We start from the raw sequence: 27,381 nt of genomic DNA, 5'->3' as shown, positions 1-27,381 counted from the left end.
GCCTAGCGCCGGCGACAGGAAACACCCCAAAGCGCAACGTGGACACATCCTAAATTTTGGAAAAAAACAGAGGTGTTTTTTGCGAAGTGCCTACCTGTAGATTTTGGCCTCTAGCTCAGCCGGCACCTAGGGAAACCTACCAAACCTATGCATTTCTGAAAACTAGAGACCTAGGGGAATCCAAGGAGGGGTGACTTGCGGGGCTCGGACCAGGTTCTGTTACCCAGAATCCTTTGCAAACCTCAGAATTTGGCTAAAAAAACACATGTTCCTCACATTTCTGTGGCAGAAAGTTCTGGAATCTGAGAGGAGCTACAAATTTCCTTCCACCCAGCGTTCCCCCAAGTCTCCCGATAAAAATGATACCTCACTTGCGTGGGTAGGCCTAGCGCCGGCGACAGGAAACACCACAAAGCGCAACGTGGACACATCCTAAATTTTGGAAAAAAACAGAGGTGTTTTTTGCGAAGTGCCTACCTGTAGATTTTGGCCTCTAGCTCAGCCGGCACCTAGGGAAACCTACCAAACCTGTGCATTTCTGAAAACTAGAGACCTAGGGGAATCCAAGGAGGGGTGACTTGCGGGGCTCGGACCAGGTTCTGTTACCCAGAATCCTTTGCAAACCTCAAAATTTGGCTAAAAAAACACATGTTCCTCACATTTCTGTGGCAGAAAGTTCTGGAATCTGAGAGGAACTACAAATTTCCTTCCACCCAGCGTTCCCCCAAGTCTCCCGATAAAAATGATACCTCACTTGCGTGGGTAGGCCTAGCGCCGGCGACAGGAAACACCCCAAAGCGCAACGTGGACACATCCTAAATTTTGGAAAAAAACAGAGGTGTTTTTTGCGAAGTGCCTACCTGTAGATTTTGGCCTCTACCTCAGCCGGAACCTAGGGAAACCTACCAAACCTGTGCATTTCTGAAAACTAGAGACCTAGGGGAATCCAAGGAGGGGTGACTTGCGGGGCTCGGACCAGGTTCTGTTACCCAGAATCCTTTGCAAACCTCAAAATTTGGCTATAAAAACACATGTCCCTCACATTTTTGTGGCAGAAAGTTCTGGAATCTGAGAGGAGCTACAAATTTCCTTCCACCCAGCGTTCCCCCAAGTCTCCCGATAAAAATGATACCTCACTTGCGTGGGTAGGCCTAGCGCCGGCGAAAGGAAACACCCCAAAGCGCAACGTGGACACATCCTAAATTTTGGAAAAAAACAGAGGTGTTTTTTGCAAAGTGCCTACCTGTAGATTTTGGCCTCTAGCTCAGCCGGCACCTAGGGAAACCTACCAAACCTGTGCATTTCTGAAAACTAGAGAACTAGGGGAATCCAAGGAGGGGTGACTTGCGGGGCTCGGACCAGGTTCTGTTACCCAGAATCCTTTGCAAACCTCAAAATTTGGCTAAAAAAACACATGTTCCTCACATTTCTGTGGCAGAAAGTTCTGGAATCTGAGAGGAGCTACAAATTTCCTTCCACCCAGCGTTCCCCCAAGTCTCCCGATAAAAATGATACCTCACTTGCGTGGGTAGGCCTAGCGCCGGCGACAGGAAACACCCCAAAGCGCAACGTGGACACATCCTAAATTTTGGAAAAAAACAGAGGTGTTTTTTGCGAAGTGCCTACCTGTAGATTTTGGCCTCTAGCTCAGCCGGCACCTAGGGAAACCTACCAAACCTGTGCATTTCTGAAAACTAGAGACCTAGGGGAATCCAAGGAGGGGTGACTTGTGGGGCTCGGACCAGGTTCTGTTACCCAGAATCCTTTGCAAACCTCAAAATTTGGCTAAAAAAACACATGTTCCTCACATTTCTGTGGCAGAAAGTTCTGGAATCTGAGAGGAACTACAAATTTCCTTCCACCCAGCGTTCCCCCAAGTCTCCCGATAAAAATGATACCTCACTTGCGTGGGTAGGCCTAGCGCCGGCGACAGGAAACACCCCAAAGCGCAACGTGGACACATCCTAAATTTTGGAAAAAAACAGAGGTGTTTTTTGCGAAGTGCCTACCTGTAGATTTTGGCCTCTAGCTCAGCCGGCACCTAGGGAAACCTACCAAACCTGTGCATTTCTGAAAACTAGAGACCTAGGGGAATCCAAGGAGGGGTGACTTGCGGGGCTCGGACCAGGTTCTGTTACCCAGAATCCTTTGCAAACCTCAGAATCTGGCTAAAAAAACACATGTTCCTCACATTTCTGTGGCAGAAAGTTCTGGAATCTGAGAGGAGCTACAAATTTCCTTCCACCCAGCGTTCCCCCAAGTCTCCCGATAAAAATGATACCTCACTTGCGTGGGTAGGCCTAGCGCCGGCGACAGGAAACACCACAAAGCGCAACGTGGACACATCCTAAATTTTGGAAAAAAACAGAGGTGTTTTTTGCGAAGTGCCTACCTGTAGATTTTGGCCTCTAGCTCAGCCGGCACCTAGGGAAACCTACCAAACCTGTGCATTTCTGAAAACTAGAGACCTAGGGGAATCCAAGGAGGGGTGACTTGCGGGGCTCGGACCAGGTTCTGTTACCCAGAATCCTTTGCAAACCTCAAAATTTGGCTAAAAAAACACATGTTCCTCACATTTCTGTGGCAGAAAGTTCTGGAATCTGAGAGGAGCTACAAATTTCCTTCCACCCAGCGTTCCCCCAAGTCTCCCGATAAAAATGATACCTCACTTGCGTGGGTAGGCCTAGCGCCGGCGACAGGAAACACCCCAAAGCGCAACGTGGACACATCCTAAATTTTGGAAAAAAACAGAGGTGTTTTTTGCCAAGTGCCTACCTGTAGATTTTGGCCTCTAGCTCAGCCGGCACCTAGGGAAACCTACCAAACCTGTGCATTTCTGAAAACTAGAGACCTAGGGGAATCCAAGGAGGGGTGACTTGCGGGGCTCGGACCAGGTTCTGTTACCCAGAATCCTTTGCAAACCTCAAAATTTGGCTAAAAAAACACATGTTCCTCACATTTCTGTGGCAGAAAGTTCTGGAATCTGAGAGGAACTACAAATTTCCTTCCACCCAGCGTTCCCCCAAGTCTCCCGATAAAAATGATACCTCACTTGCGTGGGTAGGCCTAGCGCCGGCGACAGGAAACACCCCAAAGCGCAACGTGGACACATCCTAAATTTTGGAAAAAAACAGAGGTGTTTTTTGCGAAGTGCCTACCTGTAGATTTTGGCCTCTAGCTCAGCCGGAACCTAGGGAAACCTACCAAACCTGTGCATTTCTGAAAACTAGAGACCTAGGGGAATCCAAGGAGGGGTGACTTGCGGGGCTCGGACCAGGTTCTGTTACCCAGAATCCTTTGCAAACCTCAAAATTTGGCTATAAAAACACATGTCCCTCACATTTTTGTGGCAGAAAGTTCTGGAATCTGAGAGGAGCTACAAATTTCCTTCCACCCAGCGTTCCCCCAAGTCTCCCGATAAAAATGATACCTCACTTGCGTGGGTAGGCCTAGCGCCGGCGAAAGGAAACACCCCAAAGCGCAACGTGGACACATCCTAAATTTTGGAAAAAAACAGAGGTGTTTTTTGCGAAGTGCCTACCTGTAGATTTTGGCCTCTAGCTCAGCCGGCACCTAGGGAAACCTACCAAACCTGTGCATTTCTGAAAACTAGAGAACTAGGGGAATCCAAGGAGGGGTGACTTGCGGGGCTCGGACCAGGTTCTGTTACCCAGAATCCTTTGCAAACCTCAAAATTTGGCTAAAAAAACACATGTTCCTCACATTTCTGTGGCAGAAAGTTCTGGAATCTGAGAGGAGCTACAAATTTCCTTCCACCCAGCGTTCCCCCAAGTCTCCCGATAAAAATGATACCTCACTTGCGTGGGTAGGCCTAGCGCCGGCGACAGGAAACACACCAAACCGCAACGTGGACACATCCTAAATTTTGGAAAAAAACAGAGGTGTTTTTTGCGAAGTGCCTACCTGTAGATTTTGGCCTCTAGCTCAGCCGGCACCTAGGGAAACCTACCAAACCTGTGCATTTCTGAAAACTAGAGACCTAGGGGAATCCAAGGAGGGGTGACTTGCGGGGCTCGGACCAGGTTCTGTTACCCAGAATCCTTTGCAAACCTCAAAATTTGGCTAAAAAAACACATGTTCCTCACATTTCTGTGGCAGAAAGTTCTGGAATCTGAGAGGAGCTACAAATTTCCTTCCACCCAGCGTTCCCCCAAGTCTCCCGATAAAAATGATACCTCACTTGCGTGGGTAGGCCTAGCGCCGGCGACAGGAAACACACCAAACCGCAACGTGGACACATCCTAAATTTTGGAAAAAAACAGAGGTGTTTTTTGCGAAGTGCCTACCTGTAGATTTTGGCCTCTAGCTCAGCCGGCACCTAGGGAAACCTACCAAACCTGTGCATTTCTGAAAACTAGAGACCTAGGGGAATCCAAGGAGGGGTGACTTGCGGGGCTCGGACCAGGTTCTGTTACCCAGAATCCTTTGCAAACCTCAAAATTTGGCTAAAAAAACACATGTTCCTCACATTTCTGTGGCAGAAAGTTCTGGAATCTGAGAGGAACTACAAATTTCCTTCCACCCAGCGTTCCCCCAAGTCTCCCGATAAAAATGATACCTCACTTGCGTGGGTAGGCCTAGCGCCGGCAACAGGAAACACCCCAACGCGCAACGTGGACACATCCTAAATTTTGGAAAAAAACAGAGGTGTTTTTTGCGAAGTGCCTACCTGTAGATTTTGGCCTCTAGCTCAGCCGGCACCTAGGGAAACCTACCAAACCTGTGCATTTCTGAAAACTAGAGACCTAGGGGAATCCAAGGAGGGGTGACTTGCGGGGCTCGGACCAGGTTCTGTTACCCAGAATCCTTTGCAAACCTCAAAATTTGGCTAAAAAAACACATGTTCCTCACATTTCTGTGGCAGAAAGTTCTGGAATCTGAGAGGAGCTACAAATTTCCTTCCACCCAGCGTTCCCCCAAGTCTCCCGATAAAAATGATACCTCACTTGCGTGGGTAGGCCTAGCGCCGGCGACAGGAAACACCCCAAAGCGCAACGTGGACACATCCTAAATTTTGGAAAAAAACAGAGGTGTTTTTTGCGAAGTGCCTACCTGTAGATTTTGGCCTCTAGCTCAGCCGGCACCTAGGGAAACCTACCAAACCTGGGCATTTCTGAAAACTAGAGACCTAGGGGAATCCAAGGAGGGGTGACTTGCGGGGCTCGGACCAGGTTCTGTTACCCAGAATCCTTTGCAAACCTCAAAATTTGGCTAAAAAAACACATGTTCCTCACATTTCTGTGGCAGAAAGTTCTGGAATCTGAGAGGAACTACAAATTTCCTTCCACCCAGCGTTCCCCCAAGTCTCCCGATAAAAATGATACCTCACTTGCGTGGGTAGGCCTAGCGCCGGCGACAGGAAACACCCCAAAGCGCAACGTGGACACATCCTAAATTTTGGAAAAAAACAGAGGTGTTTTTTGCGAAGTGCCTACCTGTAGATTTTGGCCTCTACCTCAGCCGGAACCTAGGGAAACCTACCAAACCTGTGCATTTCTGAAAACTAGAGACCTAGGGGAATCCAAGGAGGGGTGACTTGCGGGGCTCGGACCAGGTTCTGTTACCCAGAATCCTTTGCAAACCTCAAAATTTGGCTATAAAAACACATGTCCCTCACATTTTTGTGGCAGAAAGTTCTGGAATCTGAGAGGAGCTACAAATTTCCTTCCACCCAGCGTTCCCCCAAGTCTCCCGATAAAAATGATACCTCACTTGCGTGGGTAGGCCTAGCGCCGGCGAAAGGAAACACCCCAAAGCGCAACGTGGACACATCCTAAATTTTGGAAAAAAACAGAGGTGTTTTTTGCAAAGTGCCTACCTGTAGATTTTGGCCTCTAGCTCAGCCGGCACCTAGGGAAACCTACCAAACCTGTGCATTTCTGAAAACTAGAGAACTAGGGGAATCCAAGGAGGGGTGACTTGCGGGGCTCGGACCAGGTTCTGTTACCCAGAATCCTTTGCAAACCTCAAAATTTGGCTAAAAAAACACATGTTCCTCACATTTCTGTGGCAGAAAGTTCTGGAATCTGAGAGGAGCTACAAATTTCCTTCCACCCAGCGTTCCCCCAAGTCTCCCGATAAAAATGATACCTCACTTGCGTGGGTAGGCCTAGCGCCGGCGACAGGAAACACCCCAAAGCGCAACGTGGACACATCCTAAATTTTGGAAAAAAACAGAGGTGTTTTTTGCGAAGTGCCTACCTGTAGATTTTGGCCTCTAGCTCAGCCGGCACCTAGGGAAACCTACCAAACCTGTGCATTTCTGAAAACTAGAGACCTAGGGGAATCCAAGGAGGGGTGACTTGTGGGGCTCGGACCAGGTTCTGTTACCCAGAATCCTTTGCAAACCTCAAAATTTGGCTAAAAAAACACATGTTCCTCACATTTCTGTGGCAGAAAGTTCTGGAATCTGAGAGGAACTACAAATTTCCTTCCACCCAGCGTTCCCCCAAGTCTCCCGATAAAAATGATACCTCACTTGCGTGGGTAGGCCTAGCGCCGGCGACAGGAAACACCCCAAAGCGCAACGTGGACACATCCTAAATTTTGGAAAAAAACAGAGGTGTTTTTTGCCAAGTGCCTACCTGTAGATTTTGGCCTCTAGCTCAGCCGGCACCTAGGGAAACCTACCAAACCTGTGCATTTCTGAAAACTAGAGACCTAGGGGAATCCAAGGAGGGGTGACTTGCGGGGCTCGGACCAGGTTCTGTGACCCAGAATCCTTTGCAAACCTCAGAATTTGGCTAAAAAAACACATGTTCCTCACATTTCTGTGGCAGAAAGTTCTGGAATCTGAGAGGAGCTACAAATTTCCTTCCACCCAGCGTTCCCCCAAGTCTCCCGATAAAAATGATACCTCACTTGCGTGGGTAGGCCTAGCGCCGGCGACAGGAAACACCCCAAAGCGCAACGTGGACACATCCTAAATTTTGGAAAAAAACAGAGGTGTTTTTTGCGAAGTGCCTACCTGTAGATTTTGGCCTCTAGCTCAGCCGGCACCTAGGGAAACCTACCAAACCTGTGCATTTCTGAAAACTAGAGACCTAGGGGAATCCAAGGAGGGGTGACTTGCGGGGCTCGGACCAGGTTCTGTTACCCAGAATCCTTTGCAAACCTCAAAATTTGGCTAAAAAAACACATGTTCCTCACATTTCTGTGGCAGAAAGTTCTGGAATCTGAGAGGAACTACAAATTTCCTTCCACCCAGCGTTCCCCCAAGTCTCCCGATAAAAATGATACCTCACTTGCGTGGGTAGGCCTAGCGCCGGCGACAGGAAACACCCCAAAGCGCAACGTGGACACATCCTAAATTTTGGAAAAAAACAGAGGTGTTTTTTGCGAAGTGCCTACCTGTAGATTTTGGCCTCTAGCTCAGCCGGAACCTAGGGAAACCTACCAAACCTGTGCATTTCTGAAAACTAGAGACCTAGGGGAATCCAAGGAGGGGTGACTTGCGGGGCTCGGACCAGGTTCTGTTACCCAGAATCCTTTGCAAACCTCAAAATTTGGCTATAAAAACACATGTCCCTCACATTTTTGTGGCAGAAAGTTCTGGAATCTGAGAGGAGCTACAAATTTCCTTCCACCCAGCGTTCCCCCAAGTCTCCCGATAAAAATGATACCTCACTTGCGTGGGTAGGCCTAGCGCCGGCGAAAGGAAACACCCCAAAGCGCAACGTGGACACATCCTAAATTTTGGAAAAAAACAGAGGTGTTTTTTGCGAAGTGCCTACCTGTAGATTTTGGCCTCTAGCTCAGCCGGCACCTAGGGAAACCTACCAAACCTGTGCATTTCTGAAAACTAGAGAACTAGGGGAATCCAAGGAGGGGTGACTTGCGGGGCTCGGACCAGGTTCTGTTACTCAGAATCCTTTGCAAACCTCAAAATTTGGCTAAAAAAACACATGTTCCTCACATTTTTGTGGCAGAAAGTTCTGGAATCTGAGAGGAGCTACAAATTTCCTTCCACCCAGCGTTCCCCCAAGTCTCCCGATAAAAATGATACCTCACTTGCGTGGGTAGGCCTAGCGCCGGCGAAAGGAAACACCCCAAAGCGCAACGTGGACACATCCTAAATTTTGGAAAAAAACAGAGGTGTTTTTTGCAAAGTGCCTACCTGTAGATTTTGGCCTCTAGCTCAGCCGGCACCTAGGGAAACCTACCAAACCTGTGCATTTCTGAAAACTAGAGAACTAGGGGAATCCAAGGAGGGGTGACTTGCGGGGCTCGGACCAGGTTCTGTTACCCAGAATCCTTTGCAAACCTCAAAATTTGGCTAAAAAAACACATGTTCCTCACATTTCTGTGGCAGAAAGTTCTGGAATCTGAGAGGAGCTACAAATTTCCTTCCACCCAGCGTTCCCCCAAGTCTCCCGATAAAAATGATACCTCACTTGCGTGGGTAGGCCTAGCGCCGGCGACAGGAAACACCCCAAAGCGCAACGTGGACACATCCTAAATTTTGGAAAAAAACAGAGGTGTTTTTTGCGAAGTGCCTACCTGTAGATTTTGGCCTCTAGCTCAGCCGGCACCTAGGGAAACCTACCAAACCTGTGCATTTCTGAAAACTAGAGACCTAGGGGAATCCAAGGAGGGGTGACTTGCGGGGCTCGGACCAGGTTCTGTTACCCAGAATCCTTTGCAAACCTCAAAATTTGGCTAAAAAAACACATGTTCCTCACATTTCTGTGGCAGAAAGTTCTGGAATCTGAGAGGAACTACAAATTTCCTTCCACCCAGCGTTCCCCCAAGTCTCCCGATAAAAATGATACCTCACTTGCGTGGGTAGGCCTAGCGCCGGCGACAGGAAACACCCCAAAGCGCAACGTGGACACATCCTAAATTTTGGAAAAAAACAGAGGTGTTTTTTGCCAAGTGCCTACCTGTAGATTTTGGCCTCTAGCTCAGCCGGCACCTAGGGAAACCTACCAAACCTGTGCATTTCTGAAAACTAGAGACCTAGGGGAATCCAAGGAGGGGTGACTTGCGGGGCTCGGACCAGGTTCTGTGACCCAGAATCCTTTGCAAACCTCAGAATTTGGCTAAAAAAACACATGTTCCTCACATTTCTGTGGCAGAAAGTTCTGGAATCTGAGAGGAGCTACAAATTTCCTTCCACCCAGCGTTCCCCCAAGTCTCCCGATAAAAATGATACCTCACTTGCGTGGGTAGGCCTAGCGCCGGCGACAGGAAACACCCCAAAGCGCAACGTGGACACATCCTAAATTTTGGAAAAAAACAGAGGTGTTTTTTGCGAAGTGCCTACCTGTAGATTTTGGCCTCTAGCTCAGCCGGCACCTAGGGAAACCTACCAAACCTGTGCATTTCTGAAAACTAGAGACCTAGGGGAATCCAAGGAGGGGTGACTTGCGGGGCTCGGACCAGGTTCTGTTACCCAGAATCCTTTGCAAACCTCAAAATTTGGCTAAAAAAACACATGTTCCTCACATTTCTGTGGCAGAAAGTTCTGGAATCTGAGAGGAACTACAAATTTCCTTCCACCCAGCGTTCCCCCAAGTCTCCCGATAAAAATGATACCTCACTTGCGTGGGTAGGCCTAGCGCCGGCGACAGGAAACACCCCAAAGCGCAACGTGGACACATCCTAAATTTTGGAAAAAAACAGAGGTGTTTTTTGCGAAGTGCCTACCTGTAGATTTTGGCCTCTAGCTCAGCCGGAACCTAGGGAAACCTACCAAACCTGTGCATTTCTGAAAACTAGAGACCTAGGGGAATCCAAGGAGGGGTGACTTGCGGGGCTCGGACCAGGTTCTGTTACCCAGAATCCTTTGCAAACCTCAAAATTTGGCTATAAAAACACATGTCCCTCACATTTTTGTGGCAGAAAGTTCTGGAATCTGAGAGGAGCTACAAATTTCCTTCCACCCAGCGTTCCCCCAAGTCTCCCGATAAAAATGATACCTCACTTGCGTGGGTAGGCCTAGCGCCGGCGAAAGGAAACACCCCAAAGCGCAACGTGGACACATCCTAAATTTTGGAAAAAAACAGAGGTGTTTTTTGCGAAGTGCCTACCTGTAGATTTTGGCCTCTAGCTCAGCCGGCACCTAGGGAAACCTACCAAACCTGTGCATTTCTGAAAACTAGAGAACTAGGGGAATCCAAGGAGGGGTGACTTGCGGGGCTCGGACCAGGTTCTGTTACCCAGAATCCTTTGCAAACCTCAAAATTTGGCTAAAAAAACACATGTTCCTCACATTTCTGTGGCAGAAAGTTCTGGAATCTGAGAGGAGCTACAAATTTCCTTCCACCCAGCGTTCCCCCAAGTCTCCCGATAAAAATGATACCTCACTTGCGTGGGTAGGCCTAGCGCCGGCGACAGGAAACACCCCAAAGCGCAACGTGGACACATCCTAAATTTTGGAAAAAAACAGAGGTGTTTTTTGCGAAGTGCCTACCTGTAGATTTTGGCCTCTAGCTCAGCCGGCACCTAGGGAAACCTACCAAACCTGTGCATTTCTGAAAACTAGAGACCTAGGGGAATCCAAGGAGGGGTGACTTGCGGGGCTCGGACCAGGTTCTGTTACCCAGAATCCTTTGCAAACCTCAAAATTTGGCTAAAAAAACACATGTTCCTCATATTTCTGTGGCAGAAAGTTCTGGAATCTGAGAGGAACTACAAATTTCCTTCCACCCAGCGTTCCCCCAAGTCTCCCGATAAAAATGATACCTCACTTGCGTGGGTAGGCCTAGCGCCGGCGACAGGAAACACCCCAAAGCGCAACGTGGACACATCCTAAATTTTGGAAAAAAACAGAGGTGTTTTTTGCGAAGTGCCTACCTGTAGATTTTGGCCTCTAGCTCAGCCGGCACCTAGGGAAACCTACCAAACCTATGCATTTCTGAAAACTAGAGACCTAGGGGAATCCAAGGAGGGGTGACTTGCGGGGCTCGGACCAGGTTCTGTTACCCAGAATCCTTTGCAAACCTCAGAATTTGGCTAAAAAAACACATGTTCCTCACATTTCTGTGGCAGAAAGTTCTGGAATCTGAGAGGAGCTACAAATTTCCTTCCACCCAGCGTTCCCCCAAGTCTCCCGATAAAAATGATACCTCACTTGCGTGGGTAGGCCTAGCGCCGGCGACAGGAAACACCACAAAGCGCAACGTGGACACATCCTAAATTTTGGAAAAAAACAGAGGTGTTTTTTGCGAAGTGCCTACCTGTAGATTTTGGCCTCTAGCTCAGCCGGCACCTAGGGAAACCTACCAAACCTGTGCATTTCTGAAAACTAGAGACCTAGGGGAATCCAAGGAGGGGTGACTTGCGGGGCTCGGACCAGGTTCTGTTACCCAGAATCCTTTGCAAACCTCAAAATTTGGCTAAAAAAACACATGTTCCTCACATTTCTGTGGCAGAAAGTTCTGGAATCTGAGAGGAACTACAAATTTCCTTCCACCCAGCGTTCCCCCAAGTCTCCCGATAAAAATGATACCTCACTTGCGTGGGTAGGCCTAGCGCCGGCGACAGGAAACACCCCAAAGCGCAACGTGGACACATCCTAAATTTTGGAAAAAAACAGAGGTGTTTTTTGCGAAGTGCCTACCTGTAGATTTTGGCCTCTACCTCAGCCGGAACCTAGGGAAACCTACCAAACCTGTGCATTTCTGAAAACTAGAGACCTAGGGGAATCCAAGGAGGGGTGACTTGCGGGGCTCGGACCAGGTTCTGTTACCCAGAATCCTTTGCAAACCTCAAAATTTGGCTATAAAAACACATGTCCCTCACATTTTTGTGGCAGAAAGTTCTGGAATCTGAGAGGAGCTACAAATTTCCTTCCACCCAGCGTTCCCCCAAGTCTCCCGATAAAAATGATACCTCACTTGCGTGGGTAGGCCTAGCGCCGGCGAAAGGAAACACCCCAAAGCGCAACGTGGACACATCCTAAATTTTGGAAAAAAACAGAGGTGTTTTTTGCAAAGTGCCTACCTGTAGATTTTGGCCTCTAGCTCAGCCGGCACCTAGGGAAACCTACCAAACCTGTGCATTTCTGAAAACTAGAGAACTAGGGGAATCCAAGGAGGGGTGACTTGCGGGGCTCGGACCAGGTTCTGTTACCCAGAATCCTTTGCAAACCTCAAAATTTGGCTAAAAAAACACATGTTCCTCACATTTCTGTGGCAGAAAGTTCTGGAATCTGAGAGGAGCTACAAATTTCCTTCCACCCAGCGTTCCCCCAAGTCTCCCGATAAAAATGATACCTCACTTGCGTGGGTAGGCCTAGCGCCGGCGACAGGAAACACCCCAAAGCGCAACGTGGACACATCCTAAATTTTGGAAAAAAACAGAGGTGTTTTTTGCGAAGTGCCTACCTGTAGATTTTGGCCTCTAGCTCAGCCGGCACCTAGGGAAACCTACCAAACCTGTGCATTTCTGAAAACTAGAGACCTAGGGGAATCCAAGGAGGGGTGACTTGTGGGGCTCGGACCAGGTTCTGTTACCCAGAATCCTTTGCAAACCTCAAAATTTGGCTAAAAAAACACATGTTCCTCACATTTCTGTGGCAGAAAGTTCTGGAATCTGAGAGGAACTACAAATTTCCTTCCACCCAGCGTTCCCCCAAGTCTCCCGATAAAAATGATACCTCACTTGCGTGGGTAGGCCTAGCGCCGGCGACAGGAAACACCCCAAAGCGCAACGTGGACACATCCTAAATTTTGGAAAAAAACAGAGGTGTTTTTTGCGAAGTGCCTACCTGTAGATTTTGGCCTCTAGCTCAGCCGGCACCTAGGGAAACCTACCAAACCTGTGCATTTCTGAAAACTAGAGACCTAGGGGAATCCAAGGAGGGGTGACTTGCGGGGCTCGGACCAGGTTCTGTTACCCAGAATCCTTTGCAAACCTCAGAATCTGGCTAAAAAAACACATGTTCCTCACATTTCTGTGGCAGAAAGTTCTGGAATCTGAGAGGAGCTACAAATTTCCTTCCACCCAGCGTTCCCCCAAGTCTCCCGATAAAAATGATACCTCACTTGCGTGGGTAGGCCTAGCGCCGGCGACAGGAAACACCACAAAGCGCAACGTGGACACATCCTAAATTTTGGAAAAAAACAGAGGTGTTTTTTGCGAAGTGCCTACCTGTAGATTTTGGCCTCTAGCTCAGCCGGCACCTAGGGAAACCTACCAAACCTGTGCATTTCTGAAAACTAGAGACCTAGGGGAATCCAAGGAGGGGTGACTTGCGGGGCTCGGACCAGGTTCTGTTACCCAGAATCCTTTGCAAACCTCAAAATTTGGCTAAAAAAACACATGTTCCTCACATTTCTGTGGCAGAAAGTTCTGGAATCTGAGAGGAGCTACAAATTTCCTTCCACCCAGCGTTCCCCCAAGTCTCCCGATAAAAATGATACCTCACTTGCGTGGGTAGGCCTAGCGCCGGCGACAGGAAACACCCCAAAGCGCAACGTGGACACATCCTAAATTTTGGAAAAAAACAGAGGTGTTTTTTGCCAAGTGCCTACCTGTAGATTTTGGCCTCTAGCTCAGCCGGCACCTAGGGAAACCTACCAAACCTGTGCATTTCTGAAAACTAGAGACCTAGGGGAATCCAAGGAGGGGTGACTTGCGGGGCTCGGACCAGGTTCTGTTACCCAGAATCCTTTGCAAACCTCAAAATTTGGCTAAAAAAACACATGTTCCTCACATTTCTGTGGCAGAAAGTTCTGGAATCTGAGAGGAACTACAAATTTCCTTCCACCCAGCGTTCCCCCAAGTCTCCCGATAAAAATGATACCTCACTTGCGTGGGTAGGCCTAGCGCCGGCGACAGGAAACACCCCAAAGCGCAACGTGGACACATCCTAAATTTTGGAAAAAAACAGAGGTGTTTTTTGCGAAGTGCCTACCTGTAGATTTTGGCCTCTAGCTCAGCCGGAACCTAGGGAAACCTACCAAACCTGTGCATTTCTGAAAACTAGAGACCTAGGGGAATCCAAGGAGGGGTGACTTGCGGGGCTCGGACCAGGTTCTGTTACCCAGAATCCTTTGCAAACCTCAAAATTTGGCTATAAAAACACATGTCCCTCACATTTTTGTGGCAGAAAGTTCTGGAATCTGAGAGGAGCTACAAATTTCCTTCCACCCAGCGTTCCCCCAAGTCTCCCGATAAAAATGATACCTCACTTGCGTGGGTAGGCCTAGCGCCGGCGAAAGGAAACACCCCAAAGCGCAACGTGGACACATCCTAAATTTTGGAAAAAAACAGAGGTGTTTTTTGCGAAGTGCCTACCTGTAGATTTTGGCCTCTAGCTCAGCCGGCACCTAGGGAAACCTACCAAACCTGTGCATTTCTGAAAACTAGAGAACTAGGGGAATCCAAGGAGGGGTGACTTGCGGGGCTCGGACCAGGTTCTGTTACCCAGAATCCTTTGCAAACCTCAAAATTTGGCTAAAAAAACACATGTTCCTCACATTTCTGTGGCAGAAAGTTCTGGAATCTGAGAGGAGCTACAAATTTCCTTCCACCCAGCGTTCCCCCAAGTCTCCCGATAAAAATGATACCTCACTTGCGTGGGTAGGCCTAGCGCCGGCGACAGGAAACACCCCAAAGCGCAACGTGGACACATCCTAAATTTTGGAAAAAAACAGAGGTGTTTTTTGCGAAGTGCCTACCTGTAGATTTTGGCCTCTAGCTCAGCCGGCACCTAGGGAAACCTACCAAACCTGTGCATTTCTGAAAACTAGAGACCTAGGGGAATCCAAGGAGGGGTGACTTGCGGGGCTCGGACCAGGTTCTGTTACCCAGAATCCTTTGCAAACCTCAAAATTTGGCTAAAAAAACACATGTTCCTCATATTTCTGTGGCAGAAAGTTCTGGAATCTGAGAGGAACTACAAATTTCCTTCCACCCAGCGTTCCCCCAAGTCTCCCGATAAAAATGATACCTCACTTGCGTGGGTAGGCCTAGCGCCGGCGACAGGAAACACCCCAAAGCGCAACGTGGACACATCCTAAATTTTGGAAAAAAACAGAGGTGTTTTTTGCGAAGTGCCTACCTGTAGATTTTGGCCTCTAGCTCAGCCGGCACCTAGGGAAACCTACCAAACCTATGCATTTCTGAAAACTAGAGACCTAGGGGAATCCAAGGAGGGGTGACTTGCGGGGCTCGGACCAGGTTCTGTTACCCAGAATCCTTTGCAAACCTCAGAATTTGGCTAAAAAAACACATGTTCCTCACATTTCTGTGGCAGAAAGTTCTGGAATCTGAGAGGAGCTACAAATTTCCTTCCACCCAGCGTTCCCCCAAGTCTCCCGATAAAAATGATACCTCACTTGCGTGGGTAGGCCTAGCGCCGGCGACAGGAAACACCACAAAGCGCAACGTGGACACATCCTAAATTTTGGAAAAAAACAGAGGTGTTTTTTGCGAAGTGCCTACCTGTAGATTTTGGCCTCTAGCTCAGCCGGCACCTAGGGAAACCTACCAAACCTGTGCATTTCTGAAAACTAGAGACCTAGGGGAATCCAAGGAGGGGTGACTTGCGGGGCTCGGACCAGGTTCTGTTACCCAGAATCCTTTGCAAACCTCAAAATTTGGCTAAAAAAACACATGTTCCTCACATTTCTGTGGCAGAAAGTTCTGGAATCTGAGAGGAACTACAAATTTCCTTCCACCCAGCGTTCCCCCAAGTCTCCCGATAAAAATGATACCTCACTTGCGTGGGTAGGCCTAGCGCCGGCGACAGGAAACACCCCAAAGCGCAACGTGGACACATCCTAAATTTTGGAAAAAAACAGAGGTGTTTTTTGCGAAGTGCCTACCTGTAGATTTTGGCCTCTAGCTCAGCCGGCACCTAGGGAAACCTACCAAACCTGTGCATTTCTGAAAACTAGAGACCTAGGGGAATCCAAGGAGGGGTGACTTGCGGGGCTCGGACCAGGTTCTGTTACCCAGAATCCTTTGCAAACCTCAGAATTTGGCTAAAAAAACACATGTTCCTCACATTTCTGTGGCAGAAAGTTTTGGAATCTGAGAGGAGCTACAAATTTCCTTCCACCCAGCGTTCCCCCAAGTCTCCCGATAAAAATGATACCTCACTTGCGTGGGTAGGCCTAGCGCCGGCGACAGGAAACACACCAAACCGCAACGTGGACACATCCTAAATTTTGGAAAAAAACAGAGGTGTTTTTTGCGAAGTGCCTACCTGTAGATTTTGGCCTCTAGCTCAGCCAGCACCTAGTGAAACCTACCAAACCTGTGCATTTCTGAAAACTAGAGACCTAGGTGAATCCAAGGAGGGGTGACTTGCGGGGCTCGGACCAGGTTCTGTTACCCAGAATCCTTTGTAAACCTCAGAATTTGGCTAAAAAAACACATGTTCCTCACATTTCTGTGGCAGAAAGTTCTGGAATCTGAGAGGAACTACAAATTTCCTTCCACCCAGCGTTCCCCCAAGTCTCCCGATAAAAATGATACCTCACTTGCGTGGGTAGGCCTAGCGCCGGCAACAGGAAACACCCCAACGCGCAACGTGGACACATCCTAAATTTTGGAAAAAAACAGAGGTGTTTTTTGCGAAGTGCCTACCTGTAGATTTTGGCCTCTAGCTCAGCCGGCACCTAGGGAAACCTACCAAACCTGTGCATTTCTGAAAACTAGAGACCTAGGGGAATCCAAGGAGGGGTGACTTGCGGGGCTCGGACCAGGTTCTGTTACCCAGAATCCTTTGCAAACCTCAAAATTTGGCTAAAAAAACACATGTTCCTCACATTTCTGTGGCAGAAAGTTCTGGAATCTGAGAGGAGCTACAAATTTCCTTCCACCCAGCGTTCCCCCAAGTCTCCCGATAAAAATGATACCTCACTTGCGTGGGTAGGCCTAGCGCCGGCGACAGGAAACACCCCAAAGCGCAACGTGGACACATCCTAAATTTTGGAAAAAAACAGAGGTGTTTTTTGCCAAGTGCCTACCTGTAGATTTTGGCCTCTAGCTCAGCCGGCACCTAGGGAAACCTACCAAACCTGTGCATTTCTGAAAACTAGAGACCTAGGGGAATCCAAGGAGGGGTGACTTGCGGGGCTCGGACCAGGTTCTGTTACCCAGAATCCTTTGCAAACCTCAGAATTTGGCTAAAAAAACACATGTTCCTCACATTTCTGTGGCAGAAAGTTCTGGAATCTGAGAGGAGCTACAAATTTCCTTCCACCCAGCGTTCCCCCAAGTCTCCCGATAAAAATGATACCTCACTTGCGTGGGTAGGCCTAGCGCCGGCGACAGGAAACACCCCAAAGCGCAACGTGGACACATCCTAAATTTTGGAAAAAAACAGAGGTGTTTTTTGCGAAGTGCCTACCTGTAGATTTTGGCCTCTAGCTCAGCCGGCACCTAGGGAAACCTACCAAACCTGTGCATTTCTGAAAACTAGAGACCTAGGGGAATCCAAGGAGGGGTGACTTGCGGGGCTCGGACCAGGTTCTGTTACCCAGAATCCTTTGCAAACCTCAAAATTTGGCTAAAAAAACACATGTTCCTCACATTTCTGTGGCAGAAAGTTCTGGAATCTGAGAGGAGCTACAAATTTCCTTCCACCCAGCGTTCCCCCAAGTCTCCCGATAAAAATGATACCTCACTTGCATGGGTAGGCCTAGCGCCGGCGACAGGAAACACCCCAAAGCGCAACGTGGACACATCCTAAATTTTGGAAAAAAACAGAGGTGTTTTTTGCGAAGTGCCTACCTGTAGATTTTGGCCTCTAGCTCAGCCGGCACCTAGGGAAACCTACCAAACCTGTGCATTTCTGAAAACTAGAGACCTAGGGGAATCCAAGGAGGGGTGACTTGCGGGGCTCGGACCAGGTTCTGTTACCCAGAATCCTTTGCAAACCTCAAAATGTGGCTAAAAAAACACATGTTCCTCACATTTCTGTGGCAGAAAGTTCTGGAATCTGAGAGGAGCTACAAATTTCCTTCCACCCAGCGTTCCCCCAAGTCTCCCGATAAAAATGATACCTCACTTGCATGGGTAGGCCTAGCGCCGGCGACAGGAAACACACCAAACCGCAACGTGGACACATCCTAAATTTTGGAAAAAAACAGAGGTGTTTTTTGCGAAGTGCCTACCTGTAGATTTTGGCCTCTAGCTCAGCCGGCACCTAGGGAAACCTACCAAACCTGTGCATTTCTGAAAACTAGAGACCTAGGGGAATCCAAGGAGGGGTGACTTGCGGGGCTCGGACCAGGTTCTGTTACCCAGAATCCTTTGCAAACCTCAAAATTTGGCTAAAAAAACACATGTTCCTCACATTTCTGTGGCAGAAAGTTCTGGAATCTGAGAGGAACTACAAATTTCCTTCCACCCAGCGTTCCCCCAAGTCTCCCGATAAAAATGATACCTCACTTGCGTGGGTAGGCCTAGCGCCGGCAACAGGAAACACCCCAACGCGCAACGTGGACACATCCTAAATTTTGGAAAAAAACAGAGGTGTTTTTTGCGAAGTGCCTACCTGTAGATTTTGGCCTCTAGCTCAGCCGGCACCTAGGGAAACCTACCAAACCTGTGCATTTCTGAAAACTAGAGACCTAGGGGAATCCAAGGAGGGGTGACTTGCGGGGCTCGGACCAGGTTCTGTTACCCAGAATCCTTTGCAAACCTCAAAATTTGGCTAAAAAAACACATGTTCCTCACATTTCTGTGGCAGAAAGTTCTGGAATCTGAGAGGAGCTACAAATTTCCTTCCACCCAGCGTTCCCCCAAGTCTCCCGATAAAAATGATACCTCACTTGCGTGGGTAGGCCTAGCGCCGGCGACAGGAAACACCCCAAAGCGCAACGTGGACACATCCTAAATTTTGGAAAAAAACAGAGGTGTTTTTTGCGAAGTGCCTACCTGTAGATTTTGGCCTCTAGCTCAGCCGGCACCTAGGGAAACCTACCAAACCTGTGCATTTCTGAAAACTAGAGACCTAGGGGAATCCAAGGAGGGGTGACTTGCGGGGCTCGGACCAGGTTCTGTTACCCAGAATCCTTTGCAAACCTCAAAATTTGGCTAAAAAAACACATGTTCCTCACATTTCTGTGGCAGAAAGTTCTGGAATCTGAGAGGAACTACAAATTTCCTTCCACCCAGCGTTCCCCCAAGTCTCCCGATAAAAATGATACCTCACTTGCGTGGGTAGGCCTAGCGCCGGCGACAGGAAACACCCCAAAGCGCAACGTGGACACATCCTAAATTTTGGAAAAAAACAGAGGTGTTTTTTGCGAAGTGCCTACCTGTAGATTTTGGCCTCTACCTCAGCCGGAACCTAGGGAAACCTACCAAACCTGTGCATTTCTGAAAACTAGAGACCTAGGGGAATCCAAGGAGGGGTGACTTGCGGGGCTCGGACCAGGTTCTGTTACCCAGAATCCTTTGCAAACCTCAAAATTTGGCTATAAAAACACATGTCCCTCACATTTTTGTGGCAGAAAGTTCTGGAATCTGAGAGGAGCTACAAATTTCCTTCCACCCAGCGTTCCCCCAAGTCTCCCGATAAAAATGATACCTCACTTGCGTGGGTAGGCCTAGCGCCGGCGAAAGGAAACACCCCAAAGCGCAACGTGGACACATCCTAAATTTTGGAAAAAAACAGAGGTGTTTTTTGCAAAGTGCCTACCTGTAGATTTTGGCCTCTAGCTCAGCCGGCACCTAGGGAAACCTACCAAACCTGTGCATTTCTGAAAACTAGAGAACTAGGGGAATCCAAGGAGGGGTGACTTGCGGGGCTCGGACCAGGTTCTGTTACCCAGAATCCTTTGCAAACCTCAAAATTTGGCTAAAAAAACACATGTTCCTCACATTTCTGTGGCAGAAAGTTCTGGAATCTGAGAGGAGCTACAAATTTCCTTCCACCCAGCGTTCCCCCAAGTCTCCCGATAAAAATGATACCTCACTTGCGTGGGTAGGCCTAGCGCCGGCGACAGGAAACACCCCAAAGCGCAACGTGGACACATCCTAAATTTTGGAAAAAAACAGAGGTGTTTTTTGCGAAGTGCCTACCTGTAGATTTTGGCCTCTAGCTCAGCCGGCACCTAGGGAAACCTACCAAACCTGTGCATTTCTGAAAACTAGAGACCTAGGGGAATCCAAGGAGGGGTGACTTGCGGGGCTCGGACCAGGTTCTGTTACCCAGAATCCTTTGCAAACCTCAAAATTTGGCTAAAAAAACACATGTTCCTCACATTTCTGTGGCAGAAAGTTCTGGAATCTGAGAGGAACTACAAATTTCCTTCCACCCAGCGTTCCCCCAAGTCTCCCGATAAAAATGATACCTCACTTGCGTGGGTAGGCCTAGCGCCGGCGACAGGAAACACCCCAAAGCGCAACGTGGACACATCCTAAATTTTGGAAAAAAACAGAGGTGTTTTTTGCCAAGTGCCTACCTGTAGATTTTGGCCTCTAGCTCAGCCGGCACCTAGGGAAACCTACCAAACCTGTGCATTTCTGAAAACTAGAGACCTAGGGGAATCCAAGGAGGGGTGACTTGCGGGGCTCGGACCAGGTTCTGTGACCCAGAATCCTTTGCAAACCTCAGAATTTGGCTAAAAAAACACATGTTCCACACATTTCTGTGGCAGAAAGTTCTGGAATCTGAGAGGAGCTACAAATTTCCTTCCACCCAGCGTTCCCCCAAGTCTCCCGATAAAAATGATACCTCACTTGCGTGGGTAGGCCTAGCGCCGGCGACAGGAAACACCCCAAAGCGCAACGTGGACACATCCTAAATTTTGGAAAAAAACAGAGGTGTTTTTTGCGAAGTGCCTACCTGTAGATTTTGGCCTCTAGCTCAGCCGGCACCTAGGGAAACCTACCAAACCTGTGCATTTCTGAAAACTAGAGACCTAGGGGAATCCAAGGAGGGGTGACTTGCGGGGCTCGGACCAGGTTCTGTTACCCAGAATCCTTTGCAAACCTCAAAATTTGGCTAAAAAAACACATGTTCCTCACATTTCTGTGGCAGAAAGTTCTGGAATCTGAGAGGAGCTACAAATTTCCTTCCACCCAGCGTTCCCCCAAGTCTCCCGATAAAAATGATACCTCACTTGCGTGGGTAGGCCTAGCGCCGGCGACAGGAAACACCCCAAAGCGCAACGTGGACACATCCTAAATTTTGTAAAAAAACAGAGGTGTTTTTTGCGAAGTGCCTACCTGTAGATTTTGGCCTCTAGCTCAGCCGGCACCTAGGGAAACCTACCAAACCTGTGCATTTCTGAAAACTAGAGACCTAGGGGAATCCAAGGAGGGGTGACTTGCGGGGCTCGGACCAGGTTCTGTTACCCAGAATCCTTTGCAAACCTCAAAATTTGGCTAAAAAAACACATGTTCCTCACATTTCTGTGGCAGAAAGTTCTGGAATCTGAGAGGAACTACAAATTTCCTTCCACCCAGCGTTCCCCCAAGTCTCCCGATAAAAATGATACCTCACTTGCGTGGGTAGGCCTAGCGCCGGCGACAGGAAACACCCCAAAGCGCAACGTGGACACATCCTAAATTTTGGAAAAAAACAGAGGTGTTTTTTGCGAAGTGCCTACCTGTAGATTTTGGCCTCTACCTCAGCCGGAACCTAGGGAAACCTACCAAACCTGTGCATTTCTGAAAACTAGAGACCTAGGGGAATCCAAGGAGGGGTGACTTGCGGGGCTCGGACCAGGTTCTGTTACCCAGAATCCTTTGCAAACCTCAAAATTTGGCTATAAAAACACATGTCCCTCACATTTTTGTGGCAGAAAGTTCTGGAATCTGAGAGGAGCTACAAATTTCCTTCCACCCAGCGTTCCCCCAAGTCTCCCGATAAAAATGATACCTCACTTGCGTGGGTAGGCCTAGCGCCGGCGAAAGGAAACACCCCAAAGCGCAACGTGGACACATCCTAAATTTTGGAAAAAAACAGAGGTGTTTTTTGCAAAGTGCCTACCTGTAGATTTTGGCCTCTAGCTCAGCCGGCACCTAGGGAAACCTACCAAACCTGTGCATTTCTGAAAACTAGAGACCTAGGGGAATCCAAGGAGGGGTGACTTGCGGGGCTCGGACCAGGTTCTGTTACCCAGAATCCTTTGCAAACCTCAAAATTTGGCTAAAAAAACACATGTTCCTCACATTTCTGTGGCAGAAAGTTCTGGAATCTGAGAGGAGCTACAAATTTCCTTCCACCCAGCGTTCCCCCAAGTCTCCCGATAAAAATGATACCTCACTTGCATGGGTAGGCCTAGCGCCGGCGACAGGAAACACCCCAAAGCGCAACGTGGACACATCCTAAATTTTGGAAAAAAACAGAGGTGTTTTTTGCGAAGTGCCTACCTGTAGATTTTGGCCTCTAGCTCAGCCGGCACCTAGGGAAACCTACCAAACCTGTGCATTTCTGAAAACTAGAGACCTAGGGGAATCCAAGGAGGGGTGACTTGCGGGGCTCGGACCAGGTTCTGTTACCCAGAATCCTTTGCAAACCTCAAAATGTGGCTAAAAAAACACATGTTCCTCACATTTCTGTGGCAGAAAGTTCTGGAATCTGAGAGGAGCTACAAATTTCCTTCCACCCAGCGTTCCCCCAAGTCTCCCGATAAAAATGATACCTCACTTGCATGGGTAGGCCTAGCGCCGGCGACAGGAAACACACCAAACCGCAACGTGGACACATCCTAAATTTTGGAAAAAAACAGAGGTGTTTTTTGCGAAGTGCCTACCTGTAGATTTTGGCCTCTAGCTCAGCCGGCACCTAGGGAAACCTACCAAACCTGTGCATTTCTGAAAACTAGAGACCTAGGGGAATCCAAGGAGGGGTGACTTGCGGGGCTCGGACCAGGTTCTGTTACCCAGAATCCTTTGCAAACCTCAAAATTTGGCTAAAAAAACACATGTTCCTCACATTTCTGTGGCAGAAAGTTCTGGAATCTGAGAGGAACTACAAATTTCCTTCCACCCAGCGTTCCCCCAAGTCTCCCGATAAAAATGATACCTCACTTGCGTGGGTAGGCCTAGCGCCGGCAACAGGAAACACCCCAACGCGCAACGTGGACACATCCTAAATTTTGGAAAAAAACAGAGGTGTTTTTTGCGAAGTGCCTACCTGTAGATTTTGGCCTCTAGCTCAGCCGGCACCTAGGGAAACCTACCAAACCTGTGCATTTCTGAAAACTAGAGACCTAGGGGAATCCAAGGAGGGGTGACTTGCGGGGCTCGGACCAGGTTCTGTTACCCAGAATCCTTTGCAAACCTCAAAATTTGGCTAAAAAAACACATGTTCCTCACATTTCTGTGGCAGAAAGTTCTGGAATCTGAGAGGAGCTACAAATTTCCTTCCACCCAGCGTTCCCCCAAGTCTCCCGATAAAAATGATACCTCACTTGCGTGGGTAGGCCTAGCGCCGGCGACAGGAAACACCCCAAAGCGCAACGTGGACACATCCTAAATTTTGGAAAAAAACAGAGGTGTTTTTTGCGAAGTGCCTACCTGTAGATTTTGGCCTCTAGCTCAGCCGGCACCTAGGGAAACCTACCAAACCTGTGCATTTCTGAAAACTAGAGACCTAGGGGAATCCAAGGAGGGGTGACTTGCGGGGCTCGGACCAGGTTCTGTTACCCAGAATCCTTTGCAAACCTCAAAATTTGGCTAAAAAAACACATGTTCCTCACATTTCTGTGGCAGAAAGTTCTGGAATCTGAGAGGAACTACAAATTTCCTTCCACCCAGCGTTCCCCCAAGTCTCCCGATAAAAATGATACCTCACTTGCGTGGGTAGGCCTAGCGCCGGCGACAGGAAACACCCCAAAGCGCAACGTGGACACATCCTAAATTTTGGAAAAAAACAGAGGTGTTTTTTGCGAAGTGCCTACCTGTAGATTTTGGCCTCTACCTCAGCCGGAACCTAGGGAAACCTACCAAACCTGTGCATTTCTGAAAACTAGAGACCTAGGGGAATCCAAGGAGGGGTGACTTGCGGGGCTCGGACCAGGTTCTGTTACCCAGAATCCTTTGCAAACCTCAAAATTTGGCTATAAAAACACATGTCCCTCACATTTTTGTGGCAGAAAGTTCTGGAATCTGAGAGGAGCTACAAATTTCCTTCCACCCAGCGTTCCCCCAAGTCTCCCGATAAAAATGATACCTCACTTGCGTGGGTAGGCCTAGCGCCGGCGAAAGGAAACACCCCAAAGCGCAACGTGGACACATCCTAAATTTTGGAAAAAAACAGAGGTGTTTTTTGCAAAGTGCCTACCTGTAGATTTTGGCCTCTAGCTCAGCCGGCACCTAGGGAAACCTACCAAACCTGTGCATTTCTGAAAACTAGAGAACTAGGGGAATCCAAGGAGGGGTGACTTGCGGGGCTCGGACCAGGTTCTGTTACCCAGAATCCTTTGCAAACCTCAAAATTTGGCTAAAAAAACACATGTTCCTCACATTTCTGTGGCAGAAAGTTCTGGAATCTGAGAGGAGCTACAAATTTCCTTCCACCCAGCGTTCCCCCAAGTCTCCCGATAAAAATGATACCTCACTTGCGTGGGTAGGCCTAGCGCCGGCGACAGGAAACACCCCAAAGCGCAACGTGGACACATCCTAAATTTTGGAAAAAAACAGAGGTGTTTTTTGCGAAGTGCCTACCTGTAGATTTTGGCCTCTAGCTCAGCCGGCACCTAGGGAAACCTACCAAACCTGTGCATTTCTGAAAACTAGAGACCTAGGGGAATCCAAGGAGGGGTGACTTGCGGGGCTCGGACCAGGTTCTGTTACCCAGAATCCTTTGCAAACCTCAAAATTTGGCTAAAAAAACACATGTTCCTCACATTTCTGTGGCAGAAAGTTCTGGAATCTGAGAGGAACTACAAATTTCCTTCCACCCAGCGTTCCCCCAAGTCTCCCGATAAAAATGATACCTCACTTGCGTGGGTAGGCCTAGCGCCGGCGACAGGAAACACCCCAAAGCGCAACGTGGACACATCCTAAATTTTGGAAAAAAACAGAGGTGTTTTTTGCCAAGTGCCTACCTGTAGATTTTGGCCTCTAGCTCAGCCGGCACCTAGGGAAACCTACCAAACCTGTGCATTTCTGAAAACTAGAGACCTAGGGGAATCCAAGGAGGGGTGACTTGCGGGGCTCGGACCAGGTTCTGTGACCCAGAATCCTTTGCAAACCTCAGAATTTGGCTAAAAAAACACATGTTCCACACATTTCTGTGGCAGAAAGTTCTGGAATCTGAGAGGAGCTACAAATTTCCTTCCACCCAGCGTTCCCCCAAGTCTCCCGATAAAAATGATACCTCACTTGCGTGGGTAGGCCTAGCGCCGGCGACAGGAAGCACCCCAAAGCGCAACGTGGACACATCCTAAATTTTGGAAAAAAACAGAGGTGTTTTTTGCGAAGTGCCTACCTGTAGATTTTGGCCTCTAGCTCAGCCGGCACCTAGGGAAACCTACCAAACCTGTGCATTTCTGAAAACTAGAGACCTAGGGGAATCCAAGGAGGGGTGACTTGCGGGGCTCGGACCAGGTTCTGTTACCCAGAATCCTTTGCAAACCTCAAAATTTGGCTAAAAAAACACATGTTCCTCACATTTCTGTGGCAGAAAGTTCTGGAATCTGAGAGGAACTACAAATTTCCTTCCACCCAGCGTTCCCCCAAGTCTCCCGATAAAAATGATACCTCACTTGCGTGGGTAGGCCTAGCGCCGGCGACAGGAAACACCCCAAAGCGCAACGTGGACACATCCTAAATTTTGGAAAAAAACAGAGGTGTTTTTTGCGAAGTGCCTACCTGTAGATTTTGGCCTCTAGCTCAGCCGGAACCTAGGGAAACCTACCAAACCTGTGCATTTCTGAAAACTAGAGACCTAGGGGAATCCAAGGAGGGGTGACTTGCGGGGCTCGGACCAGGTTCTGTTACCCAGAATCCTTTGCAAACCTCAAAATTTGGCTATAAAAACACATGTCCCTCACATTTTTGTGGCAGAAAGTTCTGGAATCTGAGAGGAGCTACAAATTTCCTTCCACTCAGCGTTCCCCCAAGTCTCCCGATAAAAATGATACCTCACTTGCGTGGGTAGGCCTAGCGCCGGCGAAAGGAAACACCCCAAAGCGCAACGTGGACACATCCTAAATTTTGGAAAAAAACAGAGGTGTTTTTTGCGAAGTGCCTACCTGTAGATTTTGGCCTCTAGCTCAGCCGGCACCTAGGGAAACCTACCAAACCTGTGCATTTCTGAAAACTAGAGAACTAGGGGAATCCAAGGAGGGGTGACTTGCGGGGCTCGGACCAGGTTCTGTTACCCAGAATCCTTTGCAAACCTCAAAATTTGGCTAAAAAAACACATGTTCCTCACATTTCTGTGGCAGAAAGTTCTGGAATCTGAGAGGAGCTACAAATTTCCTTCCACCCAGCGTTCCCCCAAGTCTCCCGATAAAAATGATACCTCACTTGCGTGGGTAGGCCTAGCGCCGGCGACAGGAAACACCCCAAAGCGCAACGTGGACACATCCTAAATTTTGGAAAAAAACAGAGGTGTTTTTTGCGAAGTGCCTACCTGTAGATTTTGGCCTCTAGCTCAGCCGGCACCTAGGGAAACCTACCAAACCTGTGCATTTCTGAAAACTAGAGACCTAGGGGAATCCAAGGAGGGGTGACTTGCGGGGCTCGGACCAGGTTCTGTTACCCAGAATCCTTTGCAAACCTCAAAATTTGGCTAAAAAAACACATGTTCCTCATATTTCTGTGGCAGAAAGTTCTGGAATCTGAGAGGAACTACAAATTCCCTTCCACCCAGCGTTCCCCCAAGTCTCCCGATAAAAATGATACCTCACTTGCGTGGGTAGGCCTAGCGCCGGCGACAGGAAACACCCCAAAGCGCAACGTGGACACATCCTAAATTTTGGAAAAAAACAGAGGTGTTTTTTGCGAAGTGCCTACCTGTAGATTTTGGCCTCTAGCTCAGCCGGCACCTAGGGAAACCTACCAAACCTATGCATTTCTGAAAACTAGAGACCTAGGGGAATCCAAGGAGGGGTGACTTGCGGGGCTCGGACCAGGTTCTGTTACCCAGAATCCTTTGCAAACCTCAGAATTTGGCTAAAAAAACACATGTTCCTCACATTTCTGTGGCAGAAAGTTCTGGAATCTGAGAGGAGCTACAAATTTCCTTCCACCCAGCGTTCCCCCAAGTCTCCCGATAAAAATTATACCTCACTTGCGTGGGTAGGCCTAGCGCCGGCGACAGGAAACACCACAAAGCGCAACGTGGACACATCCTAAATTTTGGAAAAAAACAGAGGTGTTTTTTGCGAAGTGCCTACCTGTAGATTTTGGCCTCTAGCTCAGCCGGCACCTAGGGAAACCTACCAAACCTGTGCATTTCTGAAAACTAGAGACCTAGGGGAATCCAAGGAG

Source organism: Pleurodeles waltl, chromosome 9 (genome assembly GCF_031143425.1).
Source record: "Pleurodeles waltl isolate 20211129_DDA chromosome 9, aPleWal1.hap1.20221129, whole genome shotgun sequence".
NCBI lineage: Eukaryota > Metazoa > Chordata > Amphibia > Caudata > Salamandridae > Pleurodeles > Pleurodeles waltl.
This window is presented reverse-complemented; position numbering follows the sequence as displayed.